Source organism: Pectinophora gossypiella, chromosome 4 (assembly GCF_024362695.1).
Source record: "Pectinophora gossypiella chromosome 4, ilPecGoss1.1, whole genome shotgun sequence".
Lineage (NCBI taxonomy): Eukaryota > Metazoa > Arthropoda > Insecta > Lepidoptera > Gelechiidae > Pectinophora > Pectinophora gossypiella.
The window spans coordinates 4,382,228-4,397,387 of NC_065407.1; the positions used below are offsets into that span (position 1 = coordinate 4,382,228).

The 15,160-nt window shown below is 35.8% G+C and overlaps 1 protein-coding gene across 1 annotated transcript in view; it reads right to left on the reverse strand.

Moving 5' to 3' along the window:
* Positions 1 to 15,160, reverse strand: part of LOC126366227 (neprilysin-4-like) — a 93,397-nt gene that overhangs the window by 66,775 nt on the left and 11,462 nt on the right. The window lies entirely within an intron of this gene.

Below are 15,160 nucleotides of genomic sequence, written 5' to 3' on the forward strand. Positions count from 1 at the left end.
TTAATAGACATAAACTCACGCCCCCCTATCCCTAATGCGGTAGGCATAACGACTAGTAATCCATGATAACTTGCAACCACTGTTGATACTTCCTAAAGTCCTAAAATGGATGTAATGAACGTTATGGTGGCAAAGGATCAGCCAATTATATTTTTTTAAATTAAATATTTAGTCAGTTAGTCGTATAGTGTTTTTCGTTGATCTATTAGCCGTAAACACACCTCCACCAATCCGCAGTGGAGCAGCGTGGTGGAGTATGCTCAATAGCCCCTCCCGTTGATTGAGGAGAAGCCTGTGTCCAGCAGTGGGACGTATTTAGGTTGTTTATGATGATTAGTTTATTTTAATTTCACATTAAATTAGGACAAATTAACAAATACTAAACAGTCACAAGTATTTTTAGGTTGTACCCACATCTGCGTAAATTACTTTTTATTACGTTGTATGTTTATGTAAAGTTTCAACTTACGGTACTACGTGATTTATCTTATCAATAAACATCCGTATTGTATTGTAAAACAGTTATGATGAGTTTGTAGTAATATTTTACACGCTACGCTACGGGGTGTAACGTAGAACTCTTGACAACTCGCGTCAGACAAAGTACTGCGGGGCAGAAGGCAAGATGGGAAACCAATAAGGCCGCCTATTGTGCTTATGTTTTTATTCGTATATTCATGTCCTTTGCATATGTTGTTGTGCCATCAACATCGTCAGCCCATTAACGTCCTCACTGCTGTGTCCCCTATGGATGGATAGGGAGATCGGGCCTTAAACCACCACGCGAGGCCAATGCGGATTTGTGGTTATTAACGACTGCTAATGCAGCCGAGACCAACGGCTTAACGTGCTTTCCGAAGCACGGAGGAGCTCGAGATGAAAACTTTTTTTTGTAGTCACCCATCCTATGACCGGCCTTTGTGAAAGTTGCTTAACTTCAACAATCGCAGACCGAGCGCGTTTACCGCTGCGCCACCGAGCTCCTGTTGTTGTGCAATAAAGTATTATTGATTGATTGATTGAAACCACTGCCCTGTTTTTCTGGAGAGGAATGCTACACTGACAAGATCCTGGCTTTTAATTTAGTGATGATGAAAAACGGATTAAATGATACTTTGACCTCACTGGTTGTTCGTGGAAGAAAACTCGAGTATCGCGGGAAAACTAAACTTTTTATTGTCCATTCATAGATTATACAAATTGACCATAGACAACAAACTTATTATTTTTTTTAAATATTTTGGCCTGGTTTTCTACTTGAACATACCGCCCCCCAAAGGACGTCAGGCCTTTAAACAAACTCTAACAAGTAAAAAAGTAATAAGCTGTAACAAACTCAATATAGTGATCTCTAACAAACTCGAGATATTTAAACTCTAAACAACTCTGTATTATGAATGACTCCACTAACCTTCAATAGCATAAAAAATATTGTTAAGTACTTATAAGTAAAGTAAGTAGTAAGTTACAACATAAAGAAAGTAAGTAAACAACAACTTTAAACAAAATTAAGTAAACTCCAAAATAACTAATTAAACTTGTAAGATTAATTATTCATTTAAAATATCAACCTTTTAAAACTAAACATCAGTTGGCAATAAGCAAAGTTTATGAATTGGCCTTTTAATAACAGTATTCCTACATTTAATGCTAACAACTCTTGTCAACCCATCAGTACCAGGGTGTGTGGCAACAACTTTACCCAAGAGCCATTTGGCCGGTGGTAAACGTTCATCTTTGACAAGAACAATGCTACCAATGTTGACATTGTTTTGAACATTTGTCCATTTATAACGCTTTTGTAAATCTACCAAATATTCTTGACTCCATTTTCTCCAAAATGACTGTAACTTCTGTTGTAATAAAACCCATCTATGTAAATATGGAACTTTAACATTTTCTAAATTTTGATCAGGCACAACAATAGGGTTTTCTCCAATTAAAAAATGACCTGGAGTTAGAGCATCAACAACACCGTTATCATAATCAATCAAAGGCGTTAATGGACGAGAGTTCAAGCAAGACTCTATTTGACATAACAAAGTATAGTACTCTTCATATGTTAATTTTGAATCATTAAGTACACGATTCAAATGAAATTTCGTAGATTTGACAGCTGCCTCCCAAATGCCACCCATATGAGGAGCACCAGCAGGATTGAACTGCCACTCAGTTCCATCTTTAGCCAACAACTCAGCTATCTCAGCAGACATGTTATTGGTGCTATGACTAAACATAAACTTAAGCTCTTTATTAGCCCCAATGAAATTTGTACCACAGTCACTAATCAGTTTGTGACAGTGACCTCTTCGTGCTGTGAAGCGCCTGAAAGCGGCTATGAATGCCTCGCTACTTAAACTGTTAACTAACTCTAAATGTATAGCTTTGACAGCAGTACAAATAAATAGTGCAATATATGCCTTTTGGGTTCTATTAGATCCACGTCCATTAAATAGCTTTAAAACAACTGGACCTGCAAAATCTACTCCGCTGACACTAAAAGGTCTCTGTGGGGTGACTCTATTAACAGGTAAGTTTCCCATTAACTGATTAGTAACTTTACCAGCATTTTTGCGACAAGATATACATTCATTAATTATTTGTTTTACAAGATTTTTTACTTTTATTATATGAAATTTAGTTCTAATAACATTTAACATTAATTGAATTCCTCCATGTAAAGTTTTATGATGTGCATCTTTTACAATCAAGTACGCTAATTTACAATCTCTTGACAAAATAACTGGATGTTTCATCTCTTTGTTAAGATTTGCGAACTCTATACGACCTCCTACTCTTAGTAAATTATCTTTATCAATATATGGATTTAATATAGCAATTTTAGACCCATTTACAGTTCTCTTTAAATTAACAAATTTGCTCTTCCCATCTGTATTATTATTAATTATATCAATCTCTTTTTCAAAATGTATGTTCTGTGATAATTTTAATAAAATCTCCAATGAATTATTTAACTCTTTAGTTGGTAAGTATTTAGGAAATAGCAAGTTTGTTTTAGTTTTTTGTTTCACACAATTGTAAAATCTCATTACATATGCTATAACGCGAACTAATGTCCTCAGATTAGAATATTTTTCAAATATATATTGTCCAAAACCGTTATCACTGTTATCACTTTTATTTATGATTGGCATTTTATCACTCACAACACTGACATGCACTTTAACTTTCATTTCTTCTTCTGTAGGTTCTATCTCGACATCTGATCTTCTAGTCGGCAATGCGTCTCTCTCGTTGAGCCAGCCAGGCCCCCTCCACCAGAGGATGTGGTCGGGAAGCTCGGTCGGTGAAATCCCTCGCGATGCCACATCAGCAGGGTTGTCCTGCGATGTCACGTGATGCCATCTCTCCTTCTCGACGACATTGATGATCTCGGTAACTCTATTCGCTACAAAGGTAGTCCAGCAGCTGGGAGTACGTTGAAGCCATGCCAACACAATTGTAGCGTCTGTCCAAGCGTAAACATCTTGATTTGGTATAGTTAGCGCAGATTGAATTCTGTGCAACAACTTGGCTAACAGAACAGCGCCACATAGTTCTAGCCTCGGTAAAGAGACTTGCTTTACCGGAGCGACTCTCGTTCTAGCTTCAAGTATAGTCACCAGTATAGCAGTGGGTGTGATGACTCTGCAGTATACCACAGCTGAGTAGGCGATGGTAGATGCGTCGGAGAATCCGTGGAGCTCAATCCTCTCGACGTCATCAGTAATGCCGATCCATCTTGGCAACTCTATAGTTGGCATTTTCTCTAATTCCTCTCTATATCGAAACCATTCGTCCCTAAGAGTCTCTGTTAACTGGTCATCCCAATCTAACTTATTGAGCCATAACTTTTGTAGCATACTTTTAGCAACAACAACCACAGGTGCAAGCCAACCTGCAGGATCATAGATTTTGGCGATGTCACACAAAACAGTGCGTTTGGTGACTTGATTGCTAACAGGTGGGAGTGTTATTTGCAGTTCAAACTTATCAGTGTGACCATTCCAGTTTATTCCCAGTATTTTGCGAGTAGTTTGCTCTGCACCCTCAATATTTGGAGAGTTAGAAGCCCATTTGTGTAGTAGAAATCCTCCTTTCTGTAGTAATAGGACAAGATCTTGTTTGAGAATCTTGACACTCTCTTCAGTAGAATGCCCCGTCAGAAGATCATCGATGTAAAAGTCATTCAATGCCGTCTCAATAACTTCTTCTTTAAAGTTTGACCTCTCATCTTCAGCTATTTGTTTTAAAGTTTTAATAGCCAAATATGGCGCACATGATGTACCATATGTCACAGTAGTGAGTCTAAAGTGTTGTATTTTGTCGTGAAATCTATAAAGAATCCTTTGATAATCGGTGTCTCTAGGGTGTACTTGAATTTGACGGTACATTTGTCTGATGTCACCAATCAAAACTACTTGATGTTTTCTCCATTTTAACGTAACATCTCTGATATCATTTTGCAAGGCTGGACCGATCATTAAATTCTCATTAAGTGACTTTCCATTACTCGTCTTCGCTGAACTATCAAACACGACGCGTAGTTTGGTAGTGAGATGCTGTTCATTCACGACAGCGTGGTGTGGTAAGTAGCAAACTTTATCCTTTTGTATCTCTTCCTCTTCTTCTATAACCTCCATATGCTTTTGTTGTAAGTAGTCATGCATGAATTGATCGTATCTCTCTTTTAATTCTGGTTTACTCTTGAATTTCCTTTCTAAGTAGTTTAGTCTCTGTGTAGCTAGTGTAAGTGATTCTCCAAGGTTTGGCGGGTATGTAACGAAAGGTAGTTGAACTCTGTAACGCCCATCCTCTAATCTCTTATGTGTCTCTTCATAAAACTTTTCACACCGTTTCTCTTCATTGGTTTGTATTGGTGTCTCTGTTTTCTCTTCAATTTCCCAAAATGATTTAAGAAGTGTGTCCATCTCTACTCTTGTATGATGTATATGTATCTCTGTATGTATTTTGTTTCCTTGTACTTCGTTTCTCTGTGCTTCTTCTCCCTGTGCTTCGTTTCTCTGTGCTTCGTCTCTCTGTGCTTCGTTTCTCTGTGCTTCGTTTCTCTGTACTTTGTTTTTCTGTATTTCGTTTCTCAGTATTTTGTTTCTCAGTATTTCGTTACTCTTACTCTTACCAGAAATTAACCAACCTAATGTGGTTCTCTGTGCGATTAGTGTTTGTGTATCTTCTCTTAAACTCAACATTCCATGTTGTAATATCTCTGCATATATATCTGCTCCCAAAATGAGATCAATCTTGCCTGGCTTGCAGAACGTTGGATCTGCTAACTCTAAGTCTGCAATTTCTGGCCATTCAACAGACTGAGTTTTCTGAGGTAAGCAAGATGTCAATGTCGATAATACATATGCATTCACTCTGTGAGAAATGTGAGGGTTGTATTTTGACGTGATGTCAAACTCTACCTTTGCTTTTGTAGTACTCTTGCTTGAGCCAACTCCGGTGACATTACCATAAATAGGCACTCTCTTTAAACCTAAGTGTTGGCACGCAGCCTCTGTAATTAAGCATGCCTGCGATCCCTGGTCTACTAGAGCTCGCAGTGTAGTGTACTCATTGTCCTTTCTCTGAGATCTGACATTGACTAATGCAGTGGCTAAGACAATGGCACATTCTCCTGATGAGTTTCCCGTGTGTATAGCTGTTGTTGTTTGTACATTTACTTCTTGTGACTCTGTGTGTTCCAATTGCAGTGGCTCTTTAGTTGTGATGTATCCATGTATTAAGGAGTGATGTCTTCTGCCGCATTTTTTGCATGTAGTGGACTGTAAACACTTGTAAGCTGAATGGCCTCTTCTAAGACAGTTGAAACATAGCATGTTCTTTTGTACAAAGTCCTTCCTCTCATTTATGTCCAACTGTTGAAAATCCTTGCACTTGAATATGAAGTGCTCTCCTTTACAAAAGACACATTTAACGTTATCAGTAATACCCGTAGCAAAGCTTTTAGTAGATATAGATGTAGCATGCTTGACTTGTGAACTTTCTTTGTATTTTACAGCTTCTAATGTACGAAATCTTAACTCCAAAAATTTTGCTAAGTCATTCCATGTAGGCAATGTATCAGTTGATTCAATTCGTTGTTCGAATAACTTGTGTGACTCAGGATCTAACTTCTGTATGACAATATAGACTATCAAATCATCCCAGTTATCTGTAGGCAACTTTAGGCTCTTTAGGGTAGCTAAACATTCCGTTGTAGTATCCAAAAGTTCTCTTATAGCTTTAGAAGACAAGGTTGTTACTCTCTTTTGGTTTAGCAATTTTTCTATGTAAGCATTCACTATACTTCTCTTGTTGTCGTACCGCTTGGTAAGCATATCCCAAATGGTGTCATAATTTGCCTCTGATACTTGTATTTGCTTAACCAAGTTCTCTGCTTCTCCTTGTAAACTTGTCTTCAAGTATTGACATTTGTTAACTTTACTGATGTTGGGATTGTTGTGCACCAGTGACTCGTATAAATCACGGAATGAAAGCCAACTCTTGTAATCACCCGAGAAAGTGGGCAACTGTACTGCTGGTAACTTAGTTGAGACGACAGGCTGCTTACATTGTGATTGATCTGATGATTCAATAATACTTGCAGGACGATTTTTTACTCCGTCTAACTCCATCAACTTTTCCTTCATACGTGTTTTCATATCTAAATAAATCTCCATGCAAGTATCATAACAATGTTTGCTAAAGTATTCAAACTCTTTTCTGTCTGACGCTTTAATAGACAATAAAGTTGAATGCCTGGTCTGAAAATCTTTCCAATAAGTTTCCAATATTTCATATCTAGCTTCTATGTATGGCTTAGTTAACTTTTCCTTAGAAGTCTTTTTGTAATTAGTGTATAACTTGTCTATTTGTATGTAGTTATCTATTTGAGCTTCATGTAACCCTTCCATTGTTTTAGATAAAAGTATGTATTGTATTTATGTAAGTAAAAGTCTATGCAGGTAACCACACTAATTAGAAATGTCAAAAGTTTTTATGTATCACCACAAGTTCAATAATTATGAAGTTAAAAGTCCAGATAATGTATTATAGGTTATAAAGTTCACTTTTTACGATATTTTAAAAGTCTAACATGTCACTGCATGTCTATCATGTCCATGAAAACGAGAAGAAAGTTCACTTTGTTGCAAAATGTAATATCGTATTACACACTACGACTTACGAATACCGGGTACTATCCTTTGCAATCCATAAGTAAATATCACAAATCACTACACTTCACTTCATATAGAATTGAGAGAAATGCGTTATTGAAAATTCACTTTTTGTAAATCCGCCATTTTTTATACAAATACACTGCAACGGAATGTAGAAGAAAAATGTAAAATGTCCTTTTTAGGTAAGTATCGACTGTTTCAATTACTCGCGCGCGTGGTCCATACTTAGTTATTAGTTTTTAACAACAAATTAACCACTGATTCACATAATTAAGTAATTAAAATAATCCGAAACGAATGGACCAAAATGTTCGTGGAAGAAAACTCGAGTATCGCGGGAAAACTAAACTTTTTATTGTCCATTCATAGATTATACAAATTGACCATAGACAACAAACTTATTATTTTTTTTAAATATTTTGGCCTGGTTTTCTACTTGAACACTGGTAATCTAACACAGGACCTCATCATATCGTAAGCTAAACAGCTAAACCACAGAGGCTAAATAGACATAGATATATACGAAGATTTAAATCGTGAGAACCAATTTTGTAACCCCAATTTCACAAATACTTAGGTAACCTATACAAGAAATATCTAAATATTCACTTTTAGCCAGTAACAGGTATTTAAAAGTAATATCAAACAAAGCTTGCGGCAGATTGCGATCGTGATTCGTTTTCCATCGCTACAAAGCCACAATTCCAACCATTCTAATCGTGCAACGCCTTAACTGATTATTAAGTACATTCCCATTATTTACAAGTATGACTCACCTGGGACTTCTGATGTAAATAAAGATCGGAAAAATACTATACTTAGCTATTATAAACATTGTTGGATTGAAAATCAATACCATATTGAGATAGATAGATTCGGAAGGCACGTTAAGCCGTTGGTCCCAGACTCCCAGTTACTACCTACCTGCTGATTTGAGTATTGTTATTGAGGCATATCAGAGGGCCTTTGGTGGCTCAATACTAATCCTTATACCAAGATTGATGATGTTGGTTATCCATTTCACAACCTACACGATAGAAGACTTATAGTTACCAATATACCTAGTTTAGTTGGTTTCCATGACATCCAATAAAGAAAACTTAGAAATTCGGATGGTTTAATAACACATAGCTAAACATTTTTTTTTTATAAATGTATTTCATTTGGAGGGCAAGTAAAATTGTGAGTTTCATATGTAAACACAATATGTTAATAGTCGTTACGCCAAATCGGATGCTCTGGACCGGTTAAAATCTCTGGCGAATGGGTCACCAACCGGCAGTGGAGCTGAGCAGCATCGTGAAGTATCTATGCTCCATACTCCATTGGTTGACGATTGAGGGGAGGCTTGTGACTGTTTATTTTTTTTTAATGCTTATGTTACAAGAAATGTGATACCTACTCTGCAGAGGCGGCCCTACAAAAAAATATTTAGGTGGTACGAGACCCCTCAAAATAGTTTTTTTTTTTTTTCGATTAGTTTACGGCCACCGAAATATACGTACCTAATTAAATCTTTTAAAAATGTCGTTTACCCATTAAATTTATGAGTTTTATGTGGTCGCTATGTGGTCTTTTTCGGTTAATTTTGGCGTCCCTCCCCCCCCCCCCCCCTAAAACATCCCTAGGGCCGCCACTGCTACTCCGTATGTATAGTTGTCCTTGCAAAGTTTATCTACAGTACAGTGAGTACAAGGCTTTACCTATCTATGCAAAACTGCAACGTCTGCCAGGAGTGTCATGTACCATATGAACGCAACAATACCTTATCATGACAAGTAAGGGCACATGTGGTTTGCTAGATTAACTTCCAGTTGAACCATTTTACGATTAAATTACTTTCTGGTGTCTTATTATATTACGTACATAGACAATATAGACATAGGTACATAAGGTCACGGAATTCACTTTAACACGCTCCTGACTCACCACTTTGGCTTCTTCCACTCTCGGCAGACAACATAAAAATATAATTTAGCATACGATCGCAAAAGTATGCCAAACAGTCCTAAGAATTCGCTAACTGATGTATCTATATTTTTTTACTAAATAAATTTGTGTCTTATTGACAATTTTAAAAGGTGCAAATCAGTTTCGCCAAAATTTGCAGATACGTCAGTCTCGACATCAGCGACGAGCTATCTTCTAAACATAATTATTTGGAAGAATTTCGGAGAAACATTTTCTTGTTTGCTTGTTTCCTACTTTTTGGAGCGCGATTTTTCCGTAATCGGATTTTAGTTTTAAAAACCTACTTTTATTTTTATATTATGTAATACAATACATTATTTATAAGACCTTTTGTATCAATCAAGAGTGAATAAATTTATTTCATTTCATTATAATATAAAAATAAATTCGTCAAAAATGGTACTTTTCAAAGAAATAGTGTAGCAACTTGTCTCGAAATTATGTAGTAAGTAATAACTAAACTATGTCTTTTCTTTTCTTTTTTATTTCATGTAGAAACCGCAAATGCATAACAAAACTTGTGCACCGAAGCCCCAATCTTCGTGCGTTACATTACATCACATCTACCATTCCACTTCCATTTTGTCCTACTTAGACCCAATTGTTAGTGTTTTTTTGCCTTTATTTTAGCTGTTATTATACGAAATACTATCAGGTCATCGCATCTTCGAACAAACTACCGTCGGATTTGGTCTCCGTCTGTTTGTACTAATTACGAAATTTTTTGTTTCATCAATAAGTTGTTTTTCTTTTCTTTTTTTTTCTTTTTTTGTTGTGGGTACAGCCAGTGTATATTAACGTGGGTTGGCTAACATCGGCTTGAGCAAAATTAAATGTGCCTAGTGGTTCTTTTTATAGTAATGTGATAAGAAAGCTGAATTAATTATTCCTTTAATAAAGATTGATATACTTACTGTATTATTGTTTAAGGAAAAAGAAAGGAAATATAATATTTCTTATAAATCAAAATAATTCACATACCATAAAAATGAAGAAGAAGAATGAATGAATAAATGTAGAAGGTGCAGGTCGTATCGTATCAGGAGGTGGAGGATTTGGCGAGGCGAGAGGAATGGCGTTTACTCCACCGACAAGAGCGCAGTTCTTAAATAAAGAGAGAGAGAGACCATAAAAAAACTAAAGTATGCGGTATACAATTATATTTACGGTATTACTGTAGAGTTAGATACTATACCTTCACCAGTAATGTGACCGCGGAAGGTTCCTGGCTTTGACACCAAACGAAAACTTTAGACCCGACTGAACCAGTGTAGGACCAACCACGGGAAGTCGAACCATCACCTACGTAAATACTGCGAATATGGTCAACCGGATCAAACCCTATCTCACATAGTGAACGGGTGCCCCCTACACCGGTTCCCGGGTGGCATATCCGAGCTGCATTATGTGACGGATGCGGCAGAGACTTGGTTGAGGGAGCTTAAACTGGATGTAGAATATGGGCTGCAAATTATACTATGTTAAGCCGTAAGTCGCTGTTACTAAGACTTACTGATGTAAGTAAGTTAGTGGTTACAATCTACAATGAGCTTTGTCACACTTTTCGGTTTCACTCTCATATATTTTTTGCAAGTACAATAAGTAAACGACATAGACATAAGTATTGCGACACTTTCTACACGCAATAAAAATGAATGTAAGTATGTATGTATTTTTATTCATAATAAACCAATTTTATCACAAAACCATGTGGAACGTTTTCCAACTGATGTTGGTTGCATTTCATTTTCTCTGAACGTGGGAAAACCAACTCATTTCTTACCGTAACTCCACTTTCCCTCGATTGTGAAGATATTGTTATTATGATAGCATGGTAACCCAACGAATTGTGGCTTTGTTACCTATATTTACTTTTTATTTTGTTCTTATGTGTTTGAGTGAATAAAAAGTCAATAAAAAAAATAAAAAAATATTTGCGCGTCGTCCCTATGCGCAGCATTTGTAAATGCCTACGTATAGGTAAACGTACAATGCCACAAGCTTGTCATATTAAGAATACATTTCCAGACAGTAGGATATTTCTGCCATCCTAAACCAATAAAAACGCCTCGCGTTCTTAACACAAAATACAACTTAAAAATGTAATTTTGACCAATTTTTTACCTAATTACCTACAATCCTTTTCTGGTACCTATAATCTACTCTATAAGCTACTAAATCCGTACCGTACCTTTAAGGTACGCACGTAAAGTTTATAAATAACAGTTAAAATGAATGAAAATGTTATCAGACGAAACACATGGTAAAGATAGACGATTATTATTAGACAATCGTTTCATAGATAAGTAAATATTATTAAACGCGGAAGTAGTGAAAAGAACTACGTTTAAAAATATTTTGAATTAATAATCAAAATCTGAAATGCATACATTATAACACCTTTGAATCAAGTTTAGTGATAGAGTAGCTAAACTTTTTATACTTATGTATTTAATTGCAATAAACAGCAACTACTTGCTGCCTAATCCGGGAAAGCGGGGTAAGAGGACCGTGTTTTGGTAAGAGGGCCGTGTTTTCTGGCCTCCCTCGACACCATAATTTCCTAAAACCAATATTTTGTCGCAAAGTATAATGATAATGAATGACTTAGACGCGCAGCGCCCTAAACCCAAAATGACCTAAACGCGTGGCTCGCTTTTCGAATCAAGTATTTTATTTTTTAATGTGCTTCGGTTTCGGAATAGAAACAAATGATAATTTCCATAACCATCAATTATTTAATTTATTACATACTAGTATTTGAATTTAGAACTCGCTTCTTTATTGTTGTTTTGTTTTGATTCCCGACTGAACGCTGTAGGGTATTCATGTTTTTATGAACAGGACAAAATTATCAAGTCTAAATAAATTACTTACCTGCCCCACAATACTAAAGTCTTACTTAATAAGTTTTAACACTAAACTGTAAGCGTATTTCCTAACAGTTTTATTTACATTCGAAAGACCTATCGACCTTATTATAAGCTACATTGCGAACCTAATAAAAATAAAAGTTTTTGATTTTGCCGGCATTGTGAGTAGTGGTTGACCCAGACAAGTTCTAGGTCTTGCCACTTCCTAACTTACGACATCTGACTGTAACTATTGTTTTCTATCTTTTTCGAGGCAAAAACAAGAAAATGATAATACAGAACAATCAAATTGAGAACCTCCTCCTTTTAAGAAGTCGGATAAAGTAACGTTAATCGAAGCAGAATACTCATGAATAATCAAAAAAATATTTTGAAAATAATACTGTATTCAAATACGTACCACTCCGTACCAGGTATTCTGAATAATTAAAAAAACGGAAATACCCACAAATGGGTAACATGCCCAAAGCTGTCCGAATATAGGGTAAAAAACCCACGATGTTAGATTATGGGGTCATCTCTGTTCAGCTGAATGAATGGATATGTTAATCTGATTGCTTGATAGAATCACCACAGCGATATTACCTACTGCATGTTTTACTGATTACTGTCTGTTGTTCTATTTGGTACTTATTAACATTTCTGCATCGGATTACACAAATATAGTATGGCTAATAATTCTTCCTGCGCACCGACAGGAAGACTGATAAAACTGTTGTTTATTGTCATATCTGAAAACTCACTGTTTTTTCCTGATCAGTTTCTTTATGTTGTCTGTTTTCTGTTATCTGCACTTTCATTTGTTCTCAAAGTATTATTTAGTTTTTTTTGTAATGAAAGCCCGCCATAAGTGTCAACTATTTTCTGGCCAGTTTTATTATAACATAAAGAACTAACATCTCGATTACTCACTCGAGTATAAATAAAATCCATATAATGTTTTTTTAATATTATTGTGAAATTGATTACCTATTTAAATTCGAGAAATGATAACCGTTTGAGTCAACTTATGTACGATCATGAGTACTATTACTTATATTGTATACATTTTAGTACCAAGTCATATTAACTTTTTTAACACATTGATCTGTTAAGTCTCACTGAATGTCGAATATGTCAATGCGACAGGGTTCTAATATTCTACATGATATTGCTCATCACTACACAAATAATTATACCAGGACGTAGGCAGCCCTATGTAAAAGATATCTCTAATAAATGGCTTAACAGCTACAAAATTACCAACTATTAGAAAACCGCAACTATGAAATTTGAAGAAAGAAATCTCAAGTTCATGATAATGGGTTCACGTAACGTTGTTATTGGTAAGATTATCGGTTACCAAGTCTACGGAAGACAATTGCGAAAAAAAAACTTTTACATTGTAATTTCGTTGTGACTTTAGAAACACTTAGTTGTGTACAAATAATTTGCATCTGAATGAAGCAATGATTATTATCAAATCCAATCTTAGATGTCTAACCTGATATCAATTTACAGTTCTACATTTACAGTAATGAAGATGAAGAGATATAATGTATTGTCGGAATGAAGAAGTATCCGATTTTCATATTGCCGAAATTAAATCTTGTTGGATAACAGGGGCGTTAAAATGGCCACATCGAAGCAATTCACCTAAGAAAGTAATATTGCTATTTGACAGTTGTTTGCATTGCGCATTTACTTTTATATGCGCAAATGTCAAATTGCAATATTGCTTTCTTAGATGAATTGCTTCGATGTGGCCATTTTAACCCTTTAGTACGTCGAAATTCAATTTTTAACCCTTGTGAAAGTTATGTTTGTTACCTATGATGTGCCGTTCGCGGAATCTCGGAATGTTTTCATTTCCGCGGTAAAAACTCTTCAATAGTAAGGACACTGGCTGCTTTTTTTTCAAACTGTTCTTTCTTGTACTTTGACCTTATCTGCCTACAGGTTAGGTACCTAATAAAGCTCTTTTTGCGTAACTTTTGCCCATTTTACTGCCGGGACCATTCCCAAAGAGGGAACGACACATCACTGCTTGTCACTAAACTTTATTCATGCTTAAATTCCCCCTCATACCCCTTCGGATTGATTGAGGGAAGGCTATTGTATAAGGTTAATACAGGCTATTTATTTTGTTACTTATCGTTATGTTGTGGCTTTTGTCTATGTTATTACATACTATACAACAATGGTACAATTGGGTACAATACATATCGCTTATATAACCAGCTTATCCGTAACATATCCATAGCAGTCAAGTTTGGAGCGAAAGCGTACGTGAACGGTGCTATAAGTGTCTACCTACGTACTTGTTTGGAAGGAAGAAAGTAGCTATTAGTAGTTATTATTATCCTTGGTGATATTTAAAATAGGCCTTATTCCATGCACTGTATTACTGCGACCTGTAAGATCTATTGTGATCGCAGCCTTATGCTACAATTCACCTCTTAACCCCAGTACGGCGATATGTGACCTATTTTCCCTTCGGGTTAGAAGGACAGACGGGCAATCGTTTCTGCAAAAATCCGGACCTGTGAAATCTTCAAGTTAGGTATCACGTATCACTGACTGGATAAAGGTAAGGAGACCGGTCCGCGGATGTTCGTGTTGCTCTACGTAAGGAGATGATGTTATATGATCTTCTTTCTTCTTGATCTTCTTTGTTCTAGGTGTTTGAGCGATGGACTGAAAACTTACATGTCACATTGGAACTTTTTTAATTATGACTTATTGTAAGTTCGATCCTCAGATAGCATAACAACTTGCCCGGAGATCTAAAAAAAAATTAGGAATGGCTCCTGCGTTGTCTTATTGATACTTGTGTCCACCCCATTGGGAATTACGAACGTCGTGTATAGATAATATGTATCATAAATTATAATGTGTGTAATTCATCTAAGAGGAATATACATAAACGCCCTGATTTACTGGTACTAATTATTTTTATTTAATGTTCATATCAATTATACAACAACAAGATCAATAAATAAATATTAATTATAAAATAGTTTTCATCAATCAACATCCAGTTAGAAGAAGATCGCAATCTTTGCTCATGGTATTCACAATAGCATACGAGTAAGTACCTAATTATCATGAGTATAATTGTAATTGTCAATCCCACGCAATCAAATTAAT